This window comes from Rattus norvegicus, chromosome 2 (genome assembly GCF_021556685.1).
Source record: "Rattus norvegicus strain SHRSP/BbbUtx chromosome 2, alternate assembly SHRSP_T2T, whole genome shotgun sequence".
In the NCBI taxonomy this organism is placed as follows: Eukaryota; Metazoa; Chordata; class Mammalia; order Rodentia; family Muridae; genus Rattus; species Rattus norvegicus.
Window position 1 is genome coordinate 51659714 of NC_141535.1, and position 24287 is coordinate 51684000.

General features: G+C 39.5%; 2 pseudogenes; one reads left to right on the plus strand and one right to left on the minus strand.

Annotated features, from left to right (window-relative positions):
- Positions 1 to 11642: 11642 nt before the first annotated feature.
- Positions 11643 to 16893, minus strand: Dnaja1-ps4 (DnaJ heat shock protein family (Hsp40) member A1, pseudogene 4; annotated as a pseudogene).
- A 2039-nt stretch (positions 16894 to 18932) lies between these two features.
- On the plus strand, positions 18933 to 19055 carry LOC120101349 (small nucleolar RNA SNORA17; annotated as a pseudogene).
- Positions 19056 to 24287: the final 5232 nt, after the last annotated feature.

The window sequence follows — 24287 nt, forward strand, 5'->3', positions numbered from 1 at the left end:
TGTATCCATTCCTCTGTTGAAGGGCATCTGGGTTCTTTCCATTTTCTGGCTATTATAAATAAGGCTGCGATGAACATAGTGGAGCACGTGTCTCTTTTATATGTTGAGGCATCTTTTGGGTATATGCCCAAGAGAGGTATAGCTGGATCCTCAGGCAGTTCAATGTCCAATTTTCTGAGGAACCTCCAGACTGATTTCCAGAATGGTTTTACCAGTCTGCAATCCCACCAACAATGGAGGAGTGTTCCTCTTTCTCCACATCCTCGCCAGCATCTGCTGTCACCTGAGTTTTTGATCTTAGCCAATCGCACTGGTGTGAGGTGAAATCTCAGGGTTGTTTTGATTTGCATTTCCCTTATGACTAAAGATGTTGAATATTTCTTTAGGTGTTTCTCAGCCATTCGGCATTCCTCAGCTGTGAATTCTTTGTTTAGCTCTGAACCCCATTTTTTAATAGGGTTATTTGTTTCCCTGCGGTCTAACTTCTTGAGTTCTTTGTATATTTTGGATATAAGGCCTCTATCTGTTGTAGGATTGGTAAAGATCTTTTCCCAATCTGTTGGTTGCCGTTTTGTCCTAACCACAGTGTCCTTTGCCTTACAGAAGCTTTGCAGTTTTATGAGATCCCATTTGTCGATTCTTGATCTTAGAGCATAAGCCATTGGTGTTTTGTTCAGGAAATTTTTTCCAGTGCCCATGTGTTCCAGATGCTTCCCTAGTTTTTCTTCTATTAGTTTGAGTGTGTCTGGTTTGATGTGGAGGTCCTCGATTCACTTGGCATTGAGCTTTGTACAACGAGATGAGAATGGATCGATCTGCATTCTTCAACATGCTGACCTCCAGTTGAACCAGCACCATTTGTTGAAAATGCTATCTTTCTTCCATTGGGTGGTTTTATCTCCTTTGTCAAAGATCAAGTGACCATAGGTGTATGGGTTCATTACTGGGTCTTCAATTCTGTTCCACTGATCTATCTGCCTGTCTCTGTACCAATATCATGCAGTTTTTATAACTATTGATCTGTGATACTACTTGAAGTCAGGGATGGTGATTCCCCCAGAAGTTCTTTTATTGTTGAGTATAGTTTTTGCTATCCTGTGTTTTTTGTTATTCCAGATGAACTTGCAAATTGCTCTTTCTATCTCTATAAAGATTTGAGTAGGAATTTTGATGGGGATTGCATTGAATCTGTAGATCGCTTTTGGTAAAATGGCCATCGTTACTATATTAATCCTGCCAATCCATGATCATAGGAGATCTTTCCATCTTCTGAGGTCTTCTTCAATTTCTTTCTTCAGAGGCTTGAAGTTTTTGTCATACAGATCTTTCTTTCACTTGCTTGGTTAAAGTCACACCAAGATATTTTATATTATTTGAGACTATTTTGAAGGGTGTCATTTCCTTAATTTCTTTCTCAGGCTGTTTATCCTTTGAGTAGAGGAAGGCTACTGATTTGTTTGAGTTAATTTTATACCCCGACACTTTGTTGAAGTTGTTTATCAGGTTAAATAATACTCTGGTGGAACTTTTGGGGTCACTTAAGTACACTATCATATCATCTGCAAATAGTGATATTTTGAATTCTTTCCTTCCAATTTTTATTCATTTGACCTCCATTCATGTCTGATTGCTCTGGCCTGGACTTCAAGTATTTTATTGAATAAGTAGGGAGAGAGTGGGCAGCCTTGTTTAGTCTCTGATATTAGTGGGATTGCTTTAAGTTTCTCTACATTTAGTTTGATGCTAGCTACTGGTTTGCTGAATATTGCTTTTACTATGTTTAGGTATGGGCCTTGAATTCATGATCTTTCGAGGACTTTCATCATGAAGGGGTGCTGAATTTTAGAAAATGCTTTCTCAGCATTTAAGGAAATGAGCATGTGGTTCTTATCTTTGAGTCTGTTTATATAGTGGATTACATTGATGGACTTTTGTATATTAAACTATCCCTGCATCTCTGGGATGAAGCCTACTTGATCATGATGAATGATTCTTTTGATATGTACTTAGATATGATTTGTAAAAAATTTATTGAATATTTTTGCATCAATATTCATAAGGAAAATTGCAAATTGTTTTCTTTTTTGGGTCTTTGTGTGGTTTCAGTATAAGGGCAATTGTGGCTTCATAGAAGGAATTTGGTAGTGCTCTGTTTAAATTCTGTGGAATAGTTTGAACAGTATTGGTATGAGGTCTTCTATGAAGGTCTGATAGAATTCTGCACTGAACCCATCTGGACCTGGGCTCCTTTTTTCATTTGGACACTTTTATTAACTGCTTCTATTTCTTTAGAAGTTATAGGGTTGTTTAGGTGGTTTATTTATTCCTGATTTAACTTTGGTACCTGGTATTTGTCTAGAAAATTGTTCATTTGCTCCAGATTTTCCAGTTCTGTGGAATATAGGCTTTTGTACTAGGATCTGATGATTTTTTTTTAATTTTTTCAGATTCTGTTGTTATGTCTCCCTTTTCATTTCTGATTTTCTTAATTTGCATACACACTCTGTGACTTCTGGTTAGTCTGGCTAAGGGTTTATTTATCTTGTTGACTTTCTTAAAGAACCAGCTCATGGTTTTGTTGATTCTTTGTATAGTCCTTTTTGTTTCTACTTGGTTGATTTCAGCTCTGAGTTTGATTATTTCCTGCCTTCTACTCCTCCTGGGTGAATTTATTTCTTTTCGTTCTAGAGCCTTTAGGTGTGTTGTCAAGGTACTGACATATGCTCTCTCCTGTTTCTTTTTTCAAGCACTCAGAGCTCTGAGTTTTCCTCTTAATATTGCTTTCATTGTGTCCCATAAGTTTGGGAATGTTGTGTCTTCATTTTCATTAAATTTTAAGAAGTCTTTAACTTCTTTCTTTATTTCTCCCTTGACCAAGTTGTCATTGAGTAGAGCATTGTTCAACTTCCATGTATATGTGGGCTTTCTGTCATTACTGTTGTTATTGAAGACCAGTCTTAGAGCCTGGTGATCTGATAGGATGCATGGGATTATTTCTATCTTCCTGTATCTGTTGAGGCCTGTTTTGTGACAGATTATATGGTCAATTTTGTACAAGGTTCCATGAGGTGCTGAGAAGAAGTTATATCCTTTAGTTTTAGGATAGACTATTCTATAAATATATGTTAAGTCTATTTGGTTCATAACTTCTAGTAGTTTCTTTATGTCTCTGTTTAATTTCTGTTTCCATGATCTGTTCATTGATGAGAGTGCTTTGAGCTTTAGTAAGGTTTCTTTTATGAATGTAGGTGCCCTTGCATTTGGAGCATAGATATTTAGGATTGAGAGTTCATCTTGGTGCATTTTCCCTTTGATGAATATGAAGTGTCCTTTCTTATCTTTTTTAGTGACTTTTGGTTGAAAGTCAATTTTATTTGATATTAGAATGGCAACTCCAGCTTGTTTCTTCGGGCCATTTGCTTGGGAAGATGTTTTCCAGCCATTTTCTCTGAAGTAGTGTTTGTCTTTGTCTCTGAGGTGTGTTTCCTGCATTCAGCAAAATGCTGCATATTCTTTACATATCCAGTCTGTTAGTTTGTCTCTTTTTATTGGGGAATCGAGATCATTGATGATGAGAGATATTAAGGAATAGTCATGGTCGCTTACTGTTATTTTCATTGTTAGAGGTGGAATCATGTTTATTTGTCTCTCTTTTGGTTTCATTGCAAGGAAATTATATTCTTGCTTTCTGTACAGTGTAGTTTCTCTCCTTGTGTGGAGTTTTCCATATATTATCCTTTGTAGGGCTGGATTTGTAGAAAGTTATTGGTTAAATTTGGTTTTGTCATGGAATATCTTCCTTTCTCCATCTATGTTAATTGAATATTTTCCTGGATAAAGTAAATTGGGCTGGCATTTGTGTTCTCTTAGGGTCTGTATGACATCTGTCCAGCATCTTCTGGCTTTCATAGTCTCTGGTGAGAAGGCTGGTGTAATTCTTATAGGTCTGCCTTTATATGTCACTTGACCTTTTTCCCTTAGGGCTTTTAATATTCTTTCTTTCTTTTGTGCATTTGGTGTTATAACTATTATGTGACGGGAGAAATTTCTCTTCTGGTCCAATCTATTTGGAGTTCTGTAGGCTTCTTGTATGTTTATGGGAATCTCTTTCTTTAGGTTAGGGAAGTTTTTTTTCTACAATTTTGTTGAATATATTTATTGGCCCTTTAAGTTGGGAGTCTTCACTTTCTTCTAACCCTATTATCCTTAGGTTTGATCTTCTCATTGTATCCTGGATTTCCTGTATGTTTTAGGCTAGGAGCTTTTTGCATTTTACATTATCTTTGACAGTTGTGTCGATGTTTTCTATGGTATCTTTTGCCCCTGCAATTCTCTCTTCTATCTCTTGTATTCTGTTGGTGATGCTTGTATCTACAGCTCCTTGTCTCTTCCTTTGGCTTTCTATACCCAGTGTTGTCTCCCTTTGTGCTTTCTTTATTGTTTCTATTTCCATTTTCAATTCCTCCTCCTGTTTGATTTTGTTTTCCTGTAATTCTTTCAGGGATTTTTGTGTTTCCTCTCTAAGGGCTTATACTTGTTTACTTCTGTTTTCCTGCATTTCTTTAAGGGAGTTCTTTATGTTTTTCTTAAAGTCCTCCATCATTATCAAAACATGTGATCTTAAATCTAAATCTTGCTTTTCTGGTGTGTTTGGATTTCCAGTATTTTCTTTGGTGGGAGAACTGGGCTCTGATGATGCCAAGTAGTTTGTCTTCTGTTGCTTAGGTTCCTGTGCTTGCCTCTAGCCATTGTGTTGTCTCTGGTGCTTGCTTGTCTTGCTGTTTCTGGGAGTGACTTGACACTGCTCTAGGCCTCTGTGTCAGCTCTCCTGTAGAATTGTTTTCCTGTTTTCTTCCAACATTTCCTGAGAACAGGTGCTCTGATTTCAGGTGTGTAGGCACTCCTGGAGACTGTTTTTCAGTTCTATGCATGGGCAGGAATCAAAGGGTCCTGTCCCTGATTGCTCCTAGGTTCTTGTACCCAGCGGGCACAGTTGGCACTATGTGATTCCCTCTTGCATCTGGACTGTTGGCAGAGGGTATTCTCCTCTGACTTATTAGGAGTATCCACACTTCTGAGGGTCCAGCTCTCTCCCCCACGGGATTCGGGTGCAGGGAGCTGTTTGGCTGGTCCAGTTCAGTCCTGGGAGCAGACCAGAACCGGGATACAGGCAGCTCTCTGTTCCTATATCCCTGTTTCCAGAGGCACTGTGCAGTTTACCCTTGTCCAGGGATATGGGTCGAGGTATGCAGAGGTGGTAGTCTGTCCTGCAGTCCCAGGATGTCTGCACCCCTGGGTGGTCTGCTCTCTTCACGACACATTATTTACACCATTTTTAAGTTTGTATAGAAAAGCAGTTTGGATTCTTTTAATCATTTAATGGAAATTTGTGTCCCTATCTTTATGTTATTACTCTTTAACTCCATAGTCAGATTTCTTTGAATCTGAGTTTGTGTAACTAATATTTGAAAGTACCAGACTCAAACATTGTAAGAAGAAAGCTAAAATTTAACATTTAAACATTTTTTAAATCTTCCTGAGGTAAGTTTTTGAAAGCAGATACTTTATTCTTTAATTTTAATTTCCAGCATCCTAGGAATTTTTGAAAATACATATGGAGACAATTACTCTTATGTATTCTAGTTTTTTGTTTTTTGTTTTTTGTTTTTTTTTCCGGAGTTGGGGACCGAACCCAGGGCCTTGCACTTGCTAGGCAAGCGCTCTACCACTGAGCTAAATCCCCAACCCCTTTCTTATGTATTCTAAAATAATTCTAAAAGCATTCGTACAAACAAACACTCTTTTAAAGGAATGCCAATCATGATAATTGACATACAAGGAGTTTAAAAGAAGAAATGAAATTTTTACTTGCCTGATTTTTTGCTTTAGGAATTTCGATTGTTTTTTGTCTCTCAGAAACCACCCAAAATTTATAAAAGACTAATCAGCTATGATGTATATCTCTACAGGGTTTTACCAAACTAGTGAAGTGTTAGTATTTTAATGGTTACGTGAATGGTGACACATTTTGTTATGGTGCATGTGGTGAGGTAGTTTAGTGGATCGGTGCCAAAGTATGCTGCAAAGATAATACCATGTAACTGATCTCACAAAAAAGATTTATTGTGGTCAGGGAATGGGGGGAACCAAAAGCTATCTCAGAATGGGGCCATGAGAGAGACAGATAGAGACAGAAAGTGTGAGAAAGCAAGAGAACGAGCAACAGAGTTGTCTGTGATGGTGGGTCATTAAAGGGTATTCGGCAACTAGTGATGACTTAGCTACCAGCCCTGAGTTCCTAAAGGCTGGTTGGAGTGCATTTGATTTCTAACAGATTTTAATACTCTTGACTTTCTATTTTAAGTGCAGAACTCCAACAGAACCCTAGTGTCCAAAAGATTCACAAACCTTTCTTGTCATATGATACATTCCCCAATAGTCCCTTTAAGAAACTTGTTGCTCTAGAAAAACAAACCAAGTTATTTTCTCGAGGAAAATAACAAAAGTCATAGGAGGAAAAACATAGTCCCAAACTCCAGGAAATCTAACCACTTCTACTGGAAGCCTCTGACTGCAGGAAATGCAGAGTGGTGAGTCCCAAGCTCTGCTGTAGACTTTACACAGTGTACTCAGGTTCCCAGTGCCCTTAAGAGCTTTTTGCTCCATGACAGTTGCTATGTTTCTCAGTTTACACTCATAACCAAATACCTATCAACAAAAGATTCCTTAAATACAAAAAAGATAGTCAATAAATGGCAACTACACTCAAATATTTCAAAAGTATCTCCAATCCACTTAAAGGAGTCCAAAGGCCCAATAGTAAACAAGAAGACAAAGCCTGAGGTGCACTGATCAGGGACTTCGCAGAGGTCAGGGTCTCAAGAAGCTAAAACAAAGTCCACATTTGTTTTTCTGCTTCGCCAAAAAGAGATAAAAGCAGCTGATGCCTTCTGAAGTGGAAAGATAGGACGATATTCCTGGAGTAAAATGGCTCCAGTATCTGCCCGCCCAGTAGAAACGTCCTGTGAGACTGTGCTAGAGCACCTGTGGGTAATTGCTTTGGAGCTGTTCTGGACACAGTTTCTGAGGAAACATCTGGACTTGGCTAGATTCTGGAACATAAAGGAGATTATATATATATATATATATATATATATATATGTATATATATGTGTGTGTATATATATGTATATATATGTATATATATGTATATATATATGACAGAGACAGAGAGAGACAGAGAAGAGAGAGACAGAGAGACAGAAGGACAGAGAGACAGACAGAGAGCGAGAGAGAGAGAGAGAGAGAGAGAGAGAGAGAGAGAGAGAGAGAGAGAGATCCTTTCCCAGGATCAGAACAAAGTGATTAGTTCCTATCACCTTTTCTCTCCCTGATGTAAGCTCACCGTGAAACCCCCAAAATGTCTTTCTATCCCTTTCATGTTTGGCATCTTGCTATCAAACTCGGGGTCGCAACCTGAGCTACAAGCACCCATTCTCAAGCAAACAGAACAAAAGAGTCAAATTAAAAATGGAAAATGAAAGTGGTTTATCAGTGGGGCTACATGGGGAAGAGAGACAAACTTCCAACAAGCCCACCTGCCCTATATATTCAGGGTCCAGTAATTTCTTCAAGGGATGCAAAAAGAGCTAGCAGGAAAACTTTAAAAGATGAAAGCAAATGGATTTAGCTCTCTCAATATTTATACTCAAAACACAAATACTTCAGTTTCAAGACCTTTATCCAAAGTCATGTCTAGCAAATTGCATGGTAGGAGATCACCATTTTCCTCAATAAATCACCCATGTAACCAATCACTGACAAAGACAAAGTCAAAATCCAATTCCCAGTTCTTTATAAAACACTTCACATCTGCTAGCACATGTAACTCTCATATTAGCACTCCCTTTACTGACAAAAAATAAGATGATTAGAGGACAAAGAGTGTGTTGGTAATTAACAGGATTAGGGCAACTAATTAAGACCATGTTCATCTTTTGTTATAACATGACACAAATTTGCTAGACTGAAAAATAGTTGTTTAAGGGGTGGGAGGGTGGGGGAGGAAAAATACAGAGCCACTAATCTTTTTGAAATATTACAGCTAACAAAACCAAGCAATGCACATTATTGGGAGCACAGCTTACTGAATGAGACATTACTATAGATGAAATAATAAACATGAAGTCACAATACAGATGACACATCTAGCTATAATAGTTTATTGAACCAAAGAAAAATGAGAACAAAATCTACAAGAGTCATCACAGAAGGCTTTCCAGCATAATTAACATATGGAGCCTCCTCTGAAATGTCAAAAATGATGACAAATTTGGTAACGCTAACAAAGGAAGAAAGGAAAATTTGAAAGCAATAGTTTTTTTAAGTTATGTTATGCCATGTAGGAGAATATAGGCATTGAAGAACTGCTGAACCATGTCAAAGAGGGTAGGGCCTTAAAATACTTCTGTTTTAGAAGAGTTTGAAAATACTGTCAAGCTCGAGTTTGAGGGGCTTCTAGAAAAAGGAGTGTGGCAAACTCATATATGGCAGCAGAGATGGAAAAGCCATGAATACACGAGCGAAGCGGTCAGGGAAATGGAGTCCACAAAATCTGCTCTCTATGATTACAGACAGACGTGAATAGCTCTCCCACTGTAGGTGTTCAGATAACTTGGATTATTCCACCTATGTAAGCAGGTGGAAGGAAACATGGTTTGTTGCTCATTTATGCTAAAAGATGTTTGCAAGACCTTTGATGCAAGAAGTCATTCAAAATACATAAAACGAGAACACGTCTTTTCAAAAACCAATAGGAATTGAAGATGTGTCTAATTGGCAGTGATGTAGAAACAGTAGTTAGGACAGCTGAAGGTAAGTTCACATGATGTTACCAACAAATCTGCAAGCATAAGCTATCATCTCTGTTTCACTACCTGGTTGTAAAAGAAAGGCTGAGGATGATTATATTTTATTCACTTTTCATGCTAAATCCTAGTTTTCTTGAGTGTTCACCTAGGAATAGTACTCTGCTTGTAAACATGCTACATGGACAAGAAACAAGCAGTAGACATAAACATGAATGTGTGAGTAAGAGAATAAGACCCTCAGAGAAAACATTCTATAGAGAACAAAAGAAATCAGTAGTTGTTTTAAAGAGAGTTGATAAGTTATTTCTCTGCTGAAATGAGCCAATTCAGGCCAGATTCGAGAACATATAAAAGGAGATGTATTGTGAAACTGCTTTTAGGAGGATAGGTTCACTGGTCCAGCAATGATACCAGGGAAGTTGCAATGGGTAAGAAGACAGGGAAGAAGACGTAGAGAAACAGAGAAAGTCAGAGGATCAGAGAGAAGAGTCAAGGAAAAGAGTGAGACAAACCAAAATGTCTAGGTTCTGTAGGGAAAAACCTCTGGGAGAATGACAGCCCCTGGGTTGAATAGTTCACGGTAGAGAGCATAGTATGCCAGGTAGGAACTGAAAGATGCTGGGAGAACCTGGAGGCCAGGTCTGCTTTGGTATAAAAAATATGCACCTTAGCCCCTTATCCGGGTCTGAAACTCAATATCCCAGCCTTTTGTTGATAACAAGTAGATAAGGACTGATGTAATTTTTCTATGGCTACTTCCCGCTGAAGTATTTAGGTGTCACTATGGGATGATGGGGAAAGCTGGAATATTGAGCAAGTGTGGGAAGAGCTGCTTTCACTGCTGTCCAGGGTGTGGGGCCATCTGGGGATGGGAGTGTGCAGGCCCAGTTGAAGCAGTCTGTGAGGCTGGGCTGGAGCACCTGTCTGCTAACTGTCCTGAATACAGATTCTGGAATGATGCTGGAACATACATATATATGTATATACATGCGCATTCGCACACATCCATTTTGTCAGGATAAAGGAATAGATCTCACCCTCAGGAACAGGCAGGTGAGAAGGAAAACAGGCTGTTGGTGGCCAGTACTTACCTGGAATTTATTTGAGCTGGAAGGGGTAAATCCGAAGTGGATTCCCCGATGCTTGCAATAATCTTTTCAAGTTTACAAAAAGATAAATTTCAGATGTTAGTATTACCACTGTTTAATGTTAAAGCTCTGAAATTTGAAGTCTTAATACAACAGTTGCATAGTGAGGGGAAGAGATCTGAAGCATTTTTCATTCCTCCCACATACCTTAAACCAATCTCTGATCATGTCCAAGCTTCCCCGCCCCACACCCTCTAACCTTCATAACTTGCACTTGCTGACCTCAAAAAGCTTTCCTGGACCATCAAAGATTTTCATAGACACTTTCATGTCCCCAGACCTTACATAAACTTTAAACTTTACACTTTTTCCTATCTAATTACTCATCATGAGACACAGGTGGTTGATAACTGGGAGCAGTCACTGTAAAATGAGTTCCTTTAGACAAACGAATGGTAAAAGGTTACTTCTTTCATTAGTCTAGCTTTCAAATCCCTCAGAGACCTGGGAAGAATATATTGTAATCTAAATAGCCATTGTATCAATTAAAATGACTATCCAGCACAGGTATGAAATAGGGGATACTAGAAAGAGTTGCAGGGTGGCGAGTAGTGAATATAGTAACAACACATTGTGTACATACATGAGGCTCTTGAGGACTAGATTGAACTACCTTTTATGAGGGAACATGAAGTTAGAAGGAAACATGCAAAATGTTTTTAAAACCAGGAAATATACAAAAATCAGGAAACAACCTTTAAATGAAAGGCCTTATCTCTCTAGGCACAATTCCTACATAAAAGATATCCTTGGTAACCAGCCTGGTATGATGGCATGTATCTGTCATTTCAACACTCAAAAGCCTGAGGAAGGTGGATAATAAGTTCAGCCTGGGTTACACATCAAGACCATATCACGAACAACTGAAATACATTCTAACAAAGACAAACTGCAATTCAATATTCAGTTAATAATTGAATTACTATTTCCCTGTCAGAAACTGTTATGGACACTGGCTACAACCTTGGATATTATATGTAGATTATTATTCTTGAGTGATTTAATTCTTTTTTTGGACAAGTCAACCAGAGAACAACTGCTAGAGGTGATTTGTGTAACTGAAATTGAATTGTGCTTTATGACTATCTTAGTTAGGGTTTTACTTCAGTAAGCACACACCATGTACAAGGCATGTTTTAATGAAGGACATCATTCAATTGGGTTGGCTTACAGGTTCAGAGGTTCAGTCCATTATCATCAAGGTGGAAGCAGGGCAACATCTAGGCAGGCCTGGTACAGGCAGAGCTGAGAGTTCCACATCTTCATCTGAAGGCTACTAGTAGAAGACAGATTTCTAGGAAGCTAGTGTGAGGGATATAGATAGATAGATAGATATAGATATATATAGATATAGATAGATAGATAGATAGATATAGATATAGATAGATAGATAGATAGATGATAGATAGATAGATAGATAGATATAGATAGATATAGATATAGATATATAAAATTGAGGGTCTTTTGTATATATGTGTGTGTGTGTGTGTTTATTCTTCACTTAACTCAAAACACTACTATAGTTGAATATTGAAACAAAAAACAATAGCCAAGTAGTGATCATATTATGTTTACAGTCCTTCCCACATCCACCACTGCATACAGAATGTCAAAGATTGGCTCATTAATGGGTCTGACACTGAATGCCACCTCTGGGGTGATGTTCATAGTCCTCATACACTTCTCCATTATAATGATGCCGTCTTTTCTGATTTGGGTCAAAGTCCACCAGTTCTACCTGATCCATTTCACCAGTCTCTTCTACCTCCCTTTTTTTTTTCAGGAAGGAGGTTTCCAGCAGCAAGAGTTTATCAGGATAGAGAAAGCCATTTTCAGGAAAGTTTACCTCAAACTCAATGATGAGGCATTCCTTTTCATATGAGCAATGGTATATTGAAATACCTCCACTTAGTACACATTTCCTATCCCCATGCTTGACAATCTGACCTGAATGAGAAGTGATGACTAGGGTTCTGTTGTCAAGAGTAGATATTGGCTTTTGGGAGCAGCACAATGCTTCAACCTGTTTGTCGATACACATGAAAAGGTCTTCTCCTCACCTTGTAAAAAGAGCATGGTTCTTCTAATCTAACACAACTATAATATCCCTTGGCTCCAGTTCTGGTTCTTGGTTTCCTTCACCATGGAATGTTATCTTCTGACCATTGTTCATGCCTTTATCAATATGAACTTCTACAATTTTCTTCTCTCCAACTATCTTTCTTCCTTTGCACCATTTACATCGGTCTTTAGGACGGGTGCATTCTCCATGACCTGACACTCTATGCTCACTGACTGAATTTGTTGAACCATTCCTGGTTCAATTTGATGAATGCTTATCTTCATGCCCCCTTCCAACCGCCCTGGTATTAGGGACAGTATACTACTACTCCTTTCTTTCTTTTCCCCCATCTTTAATAAAATGGGTATTTCTTATTTACATTTCAAATGTTATTCCCTTTCCCGGTTTCCAGGCCAGCATCTCCCAACCCCTTCCCTTCCCCTTCTATATGGGTGTTCCCCTCCCAATACTCCCCCCATTACAGTCCTCCCCCCAAGAATCCCATTCACTGGGGGTCCAGCCTTGGCAGGACCAAGGGCTTCCCCTTCCACTGGTGCTCTTACTAGGATATTCATTGCTACCTATGAGGTCAGAGTCCAGGGTCAGTCCATGTATAGTCTTTAGGTAGTGGCTTAGTCCCTGGAAGCTCTGGTTGCTTGGCATTGTTGTACATATGGGGTCTTGAGCCCCTTCAAGCTCTTCCAGTCCTTTCTCTGATTCCTTCAACTGGGGTCTGTTCTCAGTCCAGTGGTTTGCTGCTGGCTTCACCTATGTATTTGCTGTATTCTGGCTGTGTCTCTCAGGAACGATCTACATCCGGCTCCTGTCGGTCTGCACTTCTTTGCTTCATTCATCTTATCTAGTTTAGTGGCTGTATATGTATGGGCCACATGCGGGGCAGACTCTGAATGGATGTTCCTTCAAACTATGTTCTAAATTTTGCCTCCCTATTCCTTCCCAAGGGTATTCTTGTTCCTCTTTTAAAGAAGGAGTGAAGCATTCGCATTTTGGTCATCCTTTTTGAGTTTCATGTGTTCTGTGCATCTATGGTAATTCGAGAATTTGGGCTAATATCCACTTATCAACGAGTGCATACCATGTGTGTTTTTCTGTGATTGGGTTATCTCACTCAGGATGACATTTTCCAGTTCCATCCATTTGCCTATGAATTTCATAAAGTCATTTTTTTTGATGGCTGAGTAGTATTCCACTGTGTAGATGTTCCACATTTTCTGTATCCATTCTCCTGTTGAAGGGCATCTGGGTTCTTTCCATATTCTGGCTATTATAAATAAGGCTGCTACAAACATAATGGAGCATGTGTCTTTGTTATATGTTGGAGCATCCTTTGGGTATATGCCCAAGACAGGTAGAACTGGGTCCTCAGTTAGTGCAATGTCCCATTTTCTGAGGACCCTCCAGACTGATTTCCAGAATGGTTGTACTAGTCTGCAATCCCACCAACAGTGGAGGAGTGTTCCTCTTTCTCCACATCCTCACCAGCATCTGCTGTCACTGGAGTTTTTGATCTTAGCCATTCTGACTGGTGTCAGGTGGAATCTCAGGGTTGTTTTACTCTGTACTTCTCCGATGAAGAAAGATGCTGAATATTTCTTTAGGTTCTTCTCAGCCATTCACCATCTGTCTGGCTAGGGGATTATCTATCTTGTTGATTTTCTCAAAGAGCCAGCTTTTGGTTCTGTTGATTCTTTGTATAGTCCTTTTTGTTTCTACGTGGTACATTTCAGCTCTGAGTTTGATTATTTCCTGCCTTCTACTCCTCCTGGATGTATTTGCTTCTTTTTGTTCTAGAGCTTTTAGGTGTGCTGTCAAGCTGCTGACATATGCTCTCTCCTGTTTCTTTCTGCAGGCACTCAGAGCTATGAGTTTTCCTCTTAGCACAGCTTTCATTGTATCCCATAAGTTTGGGTATGTTGTACCTTCATTTTCATTAAATTCTAAGAAGTATTTAATTTCTTTCTTTATTTCTTCCTTTACCAGGATATCATTGAGTAGAGCATTGTTCAACTTCCATGTATATGTGGGCGTTCTTTCCTTATTGTTATTGAAGACTAGCTTTAGCCCATGGTGTTCTGATAGAACGCATGGGATTATTTCTATCTATCTGTATCTGTTAAGGCCTGTTTTTTGCCCGATTATATGGTCAATTTTGGATAAAATACCATGAGAAGTAGGTATATCCTTTTGTTTTAGGATAGAATGTTCTGTAAATATCTGTTAAGTCCATTTGGTTCATGACTTCTGTTAGTCTGCCAGTCTCTGTTTAATTTCTGTTTCCATGATGTGTCTATTGATGAGAGTGGGATGTTGAAATCTCCTACTATTATTGTGTGAGGTGCAATGCATACTTTGAACTTTAGTAAGGTTTCTTTCATGTATGTAGGTGCCTTTGTATTTGCAGTAGAGATATTTAGGATTGAGAGTTCATTTTGGTGGATTTTTCCTTTGATGAACATGAAATGTCTTTCCTTATTTTTTTGACAACCTTTGGTAGAAAATTGATTTTATTCGATATTAGAATAGCTACTCCAGCTTGCTTCTTCAGACCTTTGCTTGGAAAGTTATTTTCTAGCCTTTTACTCTGAGGTAGTGTCCGTCTTTGTCTCTGAGGTGTGTTTCCAGTAGGCAGCATGATGCTGGTTCCTCAATATGTATTTAGTTTGCTAATCTGTGTCTTTTTATTGGGGAATTGAGTCCATTGATGTTGAGAGATATTAAGGAATAGTGAGTGTTGCTTCCTGTTATCTTCATATTTGGAGGAGAGATTATGTTTGTGTGCTTGTCTTCTCTTTGTTTTGTTACAAAACAATTAGTGTCTTGCTTTTTCTAGGGTGTAGCTTGGCTCCTTGTGTTGGGCTTTACCATTTATTTTCCTTTGTAGGGCTCGATTTGTAGAAAGTTCTTGTGTAAATTTCGTTTTATCATGAAATATCTTGGTTTCTCCATCTATGTTAATTGAGAGTTTGCTGGATACAGTAAGCTGGACTGGAATTTGTGTTCTCTTAGGGTCTGTATGACATCTGTCCAGATCTTCTGCCTTTCATAGTCTTTTATGAGAAGTCTGGTGTAATTCTTATAGGACTGCCTTTTTATGTTACTTGACCTTTTTCCCTTACTGCTTTTAATATTCTTTCTTTGTTTTGTGCATTTAGTGTTTTGACTATTATGTGATGGGAGGAGTTTCTTTTTTGGTCCAATCTATTTGGAGTTCTGTAGGCTTCTTATATGTTTATGAGCTTCTCTTTCATTAGGTTAGGGAAGTTTTCTTCTCTGATTTTGTTGAAGATATTTACTGGTCCTTTGAGTTGGGAGTCTTCACTCTCTTCTATACCTATTATCCTTAGGTTTTATCTTTTCATTGTGTCCTGGATTTCCTGTATCTTTTAAACCAGTAGCTTTTTCTGTTTTACATTATCTTTGACAGTTGTGTTGATGATTTCTATGGAATCTTTTGCTCCTGAGATTCTCTCTTCTATCTCTTGTATTCTGTTGGTGATTCTCGTATCTACGACTCCTTGTCTCTTCCTTTGGTTTTCTATATCCAGAGTTGTCTCCCTTTGTGCTTTCTTTATTGTTTCTATTTCCATTTTCAATTCCTTCATCTGTTTGTGTTTTCCTTTAATTTTTTCAGGGATTTTTGTGTTTCCTCTCTAAGGGCTTCTACTTGTTTACTTGTGTTTTCCTGCATTTCTCTAAGGGAGTTCTTTATGTCTTTCTTAAAGACCTCCATCATCATGATCAAATGTGATTTTAAATCTAGGTCTTGCTTTTCTTGTGTGTTTGGATATTACCCTGTTCTGCTATTTCTGACAGTGGCTTGACTGTCCTATAGGCCTGTGTGTCAGGTGTGCTGTAGACCTGTTTTCCTGTTTTCTTTCAGCCAGTTATAGAGACAGAGTGTTCTGCTTTCAGGCATGTAGTCGTTCCTGTCCACTGGCTTTCAGCTTTTCCTGTGGGCATGTGTCCTGAGTCCACCAGGTAGGTCACTTGGAGCAGAAAAGTTGGTCTTACCTCTGGTCTCAGGCCTGAAGTCATTCCTTGAGACTCGGTTTCAGCTTTCTGTGGGGGCAGCAACCAGAAGGGCCTGCCCCTACTTCTGGGTCCTTGTGTGCAGCAGGCCTTGATGGCACTATGTGTTTTCCTCTAGAGTCCGAAATGTGGGCGGAGAGTAGTCTCCTCTGGTTTCCCAGGCATTTCTGCCCCTGAAAGTCTAGCTCTCCCTCCCATGGGATTTGGGTGCAGGGAACTGTTTGACTGGGTCCGTTCAGATCTGGACACATATCTTACCTCTCATCTTGGGCCTGAAGTCCCTCCTCGTGGCTAGGTTTCAACTCTACATGAGGGCAGCAACCAGAAGGGCCTACTGCTCCTTTCTTACCATCTTGGCCTTCACATTTGTCACAAATCACTTTCTTTTGGAGAGTCAGTTTGTTGTTGTTGTTGTTGCATCATTATATAAGTCTTCTAACATCATAAAGAGGTGATGCATAACATTTGTACCTCTCTTTTCTCTTTTCTCTTTGCATTCTTCCTCCTCCTCCAAACTTATCAAAGTTTGGGTGAGCCAAAACCTCCATCTGCATTGCCCTCTTTAATCACCTGCTCTCCTCCTTCATCATACAATTACCTTTTTTTTTTTTGGAATCAGGAAGAACTTCATAGGCTTTAGAACTTTTCTCCTTCAATTTGGATTCTTATCACTGTGGTGCTTCAAAGCCAATTTTCTATATGTCTTTTTCAAGGCATTGGGTTTGATCCCCAGAACATCATAGTAAGTGGTTTCCTTCACCATTTTTACAGCAGTGAGCAGGCTGATGCCAGAGAGAAAAAGAGGACCATAGACACTGCTGCTCCACCACCCATCAAACATTCTGCAAAGTTTCCTAGCATGAAGATCTTAAGCCCATGCCCACAGTGATACACCTATTCCAACAAGGGCACACCTCCTAATAATGCCACTCCCTGAGCCAAGCATATACAAACCATCACATTCTACTCCCTGACTTCCCCAGGCTTGTTCACAGGGTCTATAGCTAAACATAGCATAATGTAAAATACATTTAGTTCAACTTTGAAAGTCCCCATAGTCTGTAGCAATCTCAGCAATGTTTAAAGCCCAAAGTTCAAAGTCTCTTCTGAGATTCAAGTGATAACTTAAATCCCCAAAGCAAGACAGAAAACCAAATGGGCAAACTCCGAATGTGCATCTCCATGTCTAAAGTTAAAGGAGTCTTCAGATTTCCACCTCCTTTTTCATCTTTGTAAACTTCTCTCTCCTGGGCTGATTCCACTCTTTGTTAGCAACTTTCCTTTGCAGATAGTCCACAGCTCTGGCATCTTGAACATCCTGGAGTCTCCAAGGGAACTTCAATGTTACAGCTTCTTTTTTCAATGTCTGGGATCCACACATGATCTTCTTGACTTCTCCAAAAGGCTGACATCACTTCTCCAGCTGTGCCCTATGTAGCATTCTAAGTTCAGGTTGATCCATGACTCTTGCAGTCCTTGTCTGTCAACTGCAACTGAGATTGCACCTTTGCCAATGGACTTTCATGGCCGCTCACAGTGCCAAGCCTCAGCTGCTCTTCATGACCTCTTCATGTTTCAAAAGCAATGTCACCAGGGTGACTCATACATTCTGAAGTATAGCTGCAGCATGAGGTACAACCTTGGCTAACACCAGCACAAGCTTCTTTGTGCTCTCAGAGAGCACTTGACATGTTTTACCTCAGTAATGCTGGTCTCTTAATCACAGCTAGTTTCTTAGCTCCACCTAACCAGCATTAAACTGACTGAGCTTGGCTTTCTTGGGTCTTGCTCTGTAGACTGGTCTTGAACTCAGAGATCTGCATTCCTGTCTCCTGGAATTAAGACCCTCATGCTAGCTGCCTAGAAGTCAGTCTTCCACAGTGTACCACTGTGCCTGGATCTAAATTTAGCTGGGTAGAACCTTGTCTCAAAGTCCCTCTCCCTTAATCTGTTATTTCCTATAACACAGGTACCTCTCCATTTCACTTCCTGGTACCCCTTTAATATTTGAACCATATATTTTATATTTTTTCCTTTCTAAGATTGCTAGGTTTGTTCAAATTGTTCTTCATGAGACTGAACCAAAGTCCAACATAGGGCTTTTTTGAGACTTCCCTTGTCAATGCAATTAATATAAATCTCTTTATCTTAACCTCAGGTTGACTCTTCAGATAAGGGCAAAAACCAGCCATGTTCTTCACCAAAATATCACAAGAATAGTCTCTTGGCCACGTACTAAAATTTTTCCTCTTTTAAACCTCTAGAACTAGGCTTCCACAGTTCAAATCACCCGAAGCAGCAAAGTCTTCCATATTCCTACTAGGATGATTAGGGTAGCCAACTAAAAGTATTCCATGGCTTTCTAAATCCAAAGTCCCAAAATCTACATTCTTCCAAACAAAAGTATAGTCAGGCCTACCACAGTAATACCCCACTCTCAGTGCCAACTTCTGTCTTAGTTAGGGTTTTACTGCTGTAAACAGACACCATGACCAAGGCAAGTCTTAATAAAGGACACCATTTAATTAGACTGGCTTACAGGTTCAGAGGTTCAGTCCATTATTATCAAAGTGGGAGCATGGCAGCATCTGGGCAGGCATGGTGCAGGCAGAGCTAAGAGTTCTACATCTTCATCTGAAGGCTGCTAGTAGAAGACTGACTTCTAGGCAGCTAGCATGAGGGTCTTAAGCCCATGCCCAGAGTGACACACTTACTCCAAAAAGTCCACACCTCCTAATAGTGCCACTCCCTGAACCACGCATATGCAAACCATCACAATGACTCATTTAAAACGCAACATGCCTTGTCTCTAGAAACATTAGCAGTGTGTCTACTGTGTCACATGTGCATCAGAAGGTAGCAGAGAGGATGTGTCTATACTCTGCTGTTTCCTATGAGAATCAGAATGACTAATAGCCTACCATTCCCTGGGAGGAGGAAGGATGAGCATGAGAAGACCACCAGCCTGGCACCATGGTGTTGGAACAGGGAGCTAGCCTGAGATAACCACCACAAAAGCCCCAATAGTTCCTAGGATGAGCGGCAAGCTAGAGACCAAAAGAACTCCTATTGGGGCTAAGGGCCTGAGAAAGAGAGTCCTTCCAAGTGGACCGGGGAAGGATGGAGCCTGAGATGACCACCCACAAGTGCCCTGGAGCCTGGACATGGAGCTGGCCTAAGATGACCACCACCTGAGCACCACCGAGGCCTGGGGATACAGACCATGCCATAATGCACAGGTGGGGCATATCGCTCCTAAGGAGCAGGCCTTGTGGGTGAGCCAGCCCCAAGGGTATGAATGTGGGAGACCTGGACCTACGATTTTTCTCTCCTATGGTGGCGTAAATGAGGGAGATACCCTCCTCCCCACTCTCCCCTTACCACCTGTGGCAGGCAAGAGAGCTGGTCTGGGGTGATCTGAGCAGGAGAGCTGGCCCTGGCCTTCATCTGATACAACATGCAGGAAAGCAGGCCTTGCATCTCACCTGGGCAGCACAGTAGAGCTGGCCCTGCACATTGAGGTTTCAGATGAGTTGGCTCCACTGACAAGAATATGGGAGACTTGACCCTGCCTCTTGTCTGCTCAGCAGCGGCAATGACAAGGGAAAGACACCCTCTTCCTCTCCTTCATCCATTGCCATCTATGGCAGGCACGAGAGCTGGTCCAGGGAAACTGAAAGTGGGAGATCTGGTGGCACCTTGACTGGGCAGCAGGGTAGAACTAGTCCAGCTAGCAAGATGTTTTTGGTGACCTGGCCCAGAGGGCATGAGAGCAGGAAAGCTAGTGGGCTGACCAGCTTAGATACTTCTCAGACCCGGATTCAGGGCTTTGAATTGGTCCAACCCAACATCTACCCCATGGATGAATTTCTCGAATGCATGAAGGAGCCAGTTCTATAGATCTAAAACAAAGAATCTCTATGACACAGGGCAATAACAGGATATCTGAGAGGAGTCGCAGTGAGGTACCAGTATTGATAGAGTAAAGAGAAGTCAGAGACCTCATAACAGACCAAGTCTTTGCAATGAACATTTGCAAGCAAAGAAATGGGCAAAATGGTTTCCTGAGGAACACACTATAACACATTACAGCTTCTATAAGGTTTTTTCTCTGTTGGGTGGGAGGTTGTAAGCATGAAGAGCAGGTATGAGGGGGGAGAGAGAGATGACTGGGTTTGGGGTGCATAATGTGCAATTCACAAAGAACCAATAAAAATTTTAAGAAAGAAATGTGCTTTTTCGCTTTTCCTAAGGTCTAATAGCTATTGAGTTATTTATATTTGCAAATATAACTATAGTTCAATGATTCTTAACCTTTCTTGATGGAGTAACCCTTTAGTACAGTTCCTCATGCTGTGGTGACCCCTATCCAGAAAATTATTTCATTGCAACTTCTTAACTGTAATTTTGCTACTGTTACAAATCATAATGTAAATATCTGATATAAAGGATATCTGTTACATGACCCTAGTGACAGGGTCATTCAACTCCCAAAGGTGTTGCAACCCACAAGAAAACTGCTGCTCTAGTGTATCCACTGAGTCTGTGTTGGAAGACCTCTGAAATGAGCTTGGCAGATGAGAGATGAAGGTTGAGAATCAGGAGCTGTCCTAATTAGACTTCACAGTGAACTTAATTTTCCCAGTGAAAATTACCAACATTTAAGAGAAAATGACCTGAACATGTTGAAATGCCCCTCTACCAAAAGAAATATAGCTGAAAAAATTGCAGGAAAGGTATTTAGAAATATTTCTTTAAATGTGAAGAAAAATGAGAGATTCTAAAAATTAGCATTTGACCTTTTTAATTTGCAGAGCAGGCCTGTGGATTTGCAATCTCACCATTTCCTGAAAATTTAGAATGTGAAGATATGTGTGATTTTAATGTTTTTTTAAATTGTTTATTTTCTACCTTTTTAAAGAAAAAGTGTTAACTAATGTCTCTTTTTGAGATTTTCTGTATTAGTAGTGTTCAGGAGAACTTGAATGTAGAAACAGGGAAATGGCTCAGTGGATAAAGGCACTACCATGAATACTGATGACCAAGTTCTATCTCTAAACTCCAAGTTGCCAGTGGAATGTTGTGGTGCACATAATTCCAGCATTCCCATGAATGACAAGTGGAAAATCACTCATAAACAATAATGGCAAAAGTACTAAATGATTGCCTGTTCTCAGATATGTAAGGATTGACTTGTCTGTTAACCTCCACATGACTGGTATAACATGGGCCACAATCTATGACCTCTTAATGTTTAGCACACACATACACACACACACACACACACACACACACACACACACACACACACACACGTTACATATGAACATAGATACACGTCAAACACCACCTCTTCCCCAACAAAACCTTACAAAATATTATTTATATATTATTAATATATAATAAAGTTCACACACATGTATCTGCAAGTATTAACTACATGTATAACTTTGTATTTTCTAGTAGCCATAAATAAAAATGATAAAGTTCAAACTAATTTTAATAATTTAACTTATTTAACTTATATCCAAAATTTTAGCAGACATGCAAATAATAGTTACTAATGGAGTACTTAAATGATTTTTGGAAGGTCTAATACATCTCCACATTACATACACATTTTGTGTTTTTAGGGATTTGTTAGTTGTGTGTGTGTGTGTGTGTGTGTGTGTGTGTTTGTGTTAGTTTATGTGCATCACATGTGTGCAGATGCCCATGAAAGTGTCAAATTACTTGGAACTGTTAGCTACCTGGGAACTGACCTTGGGTTCTCCGCAAGAGTGGCATGTGCCCTTAGTCATTAAATCACCTTCCCAGCCTCTGTAATAGCTATTTAAGATATGCCATAGTTTAAACTAGCTAACTTTGTAGCCCATAGCAGCCACATGTTATTAGTGCCTGCTGTGATAGACAGTCTGTCTGTAATCTACATGTAGATATGAGTACAATAGTTTAAAAAAATCATGTTCAAAGCCCAGAATTAGAACATTGCTGTCTGTCTCATGAATTGTACTATTAAAACTTTGGGTTGATAATTGCTGAGTATTACTATCGTGTGCCAAGCCTCATTCTTGATTCCCTGCTTTTATTACTGCATTTAATAATGAAAGTGCGTGAGTTTTTTTCCTATTGAACAGAGAAGGAAACCAAAGCTCTGGAAGGGTTCATTTTAACTAATCACCAGCTTTTAAGGGAAAAAAAAACCTGGAGTCCAATTTCTCTTTAGATTTACACTCTTGACCATGACAGTGTTCTGACAAAGGTGAACAAATGACTTAATATTTTACAGTGCATAGTGCACTGCCAAAGCATAATGCAGAAGAATTGTCAATCAAGAGCAACATCCTTAATGCTTTCATCAACAATAATGTTTGTTGAACTCAGTTGAATTCTTAGCCAACTCTATTGAGTCTTCAGGATCCCAGTGTAGCTCCAGGACTTTCTCAGGGTGAGCTTTTAAGCACAAAACACCATGACCTGAGTTGACGACGTACTTCACTTAACAAGAACAGTTAGCCAGAAACAGAGCTACAGAAGCCAAAAGGCAAAGTTAGTACGTTTAAAAACTTTATCAGAACCATGGACTTTGATGGATTAGGTCTTTGTTTTTATTTTGGCGGGTAGTACTTAACTGTCTGCATACTTACTTTTGTGGCCTGAATGGTACTTGCGTCATGAAGTTAGCTGTGGTAAAGTTTGGCCTACTAAAGTCTAGGGCCATGTGGCAAAAGGAAAACAATGAATTCATTGGATCTCCCTGGAACGTTGTTCCCTATACATTTACTTCTAGTTCTTAGTATTCAATGGTGTTGGATATGCAGCCTTTTTGTTACACAATGCTGTAATTAATTATCTATGGAACAAAGTAACTCTGAGACATCTGTACTACATTAAAATATTTGACATTTCAGATCTCTCTTAATAATGAATGTATGCACAATCCATTTCCTTATTGAAGAAAATGATCTTGATGATTTAACACTTGAATGCATGCAGCTCAATATTACCTATGTATGTTGATAATCCTAAGTTCATCTGTAATGGGCAAACACAGAAGTCCACCTGCTTCTGAATTCCATTTAACAAAATCAGCTAGGAATTGGTGTTGTGATTCTCCTATTTTCGTCTCCTTTTTCTAAAAGGAGAAAAGATGGATTCGTGTTTAAATGCAACTTCATTCAAAGAGCAGGGTACTTAGCCTGCCAATTTTCCCTTCTGGATTTAGATGATGAAAGGCTACGGAGTCTGAACAAGCTATGATTATCTAGTTGCTTTCCTTTTTTCTTTCTTCTTCTTTTTTTTCTCTTTTGCTTCGATTTAGAAATGGATCCTTGACCTACATAGGGCTGTCAGTTGGACTGGGCATGATATTCCTTACTTTGCCAGTAATGGTTCCAAAGGCAACTTCCTGTTCTCAGGACATCATGCTCAAGGGAACTCTAGACATTTATTGAGAGGATAGCAGGTGTTGAAGACTATGCAAGCTTATTCTAGGGTGCTTTTTCCACCTGACCAAGCCAAGAAGATTTAATACTGAAATCTGAGGAGGAATCTAGGACATCCCTCTGTTTTGACTACATTGTTTCAAATGTGGCTTAAGCAACCACAATTAAAGGACAACTTTATCCCTATTTAGTTATAAGTGGAAAATAAAATAACCTTTTGCTTTAGTTATTTTTCTGCTGAAAAGCAATGGTATGTTCATTTGTAATAATGTGGCAGTACGGGTCTAAGTGACTTAGCATGCCAATGTATTTTGGATATGCAGACAAAAACCAACAGCAGCAGATCTACAAGGCTCATTGTGGTTCTGAGGGAATTGCCTGGCAGCACAGCCACTTGGAAACATCATTTCCCTGCATGGCTTCTGCAGTTCTGTTATAAAGTTATATGTTTATGGGAGAGAAAGTTGTCTGCATTTGGAGAACTATCAATATTCATCCATTGAGAATGCTAAAAGGAAGGTGAGGCATCAATACTGAATACTGTGACTTTCAGGGTCCTCCAGTCTCAAAACAGTTCACACTAATCCTGTTGCCTTCATTTTAATACAAAGCCACTATTCTTTGTTAGGAAAACCTTGAGCTTCATTACAAGAATTATGACTTAAAGTTATTCTGAAGTTTCAGGCTAAAATTGCAATTGTGCTATATTTTA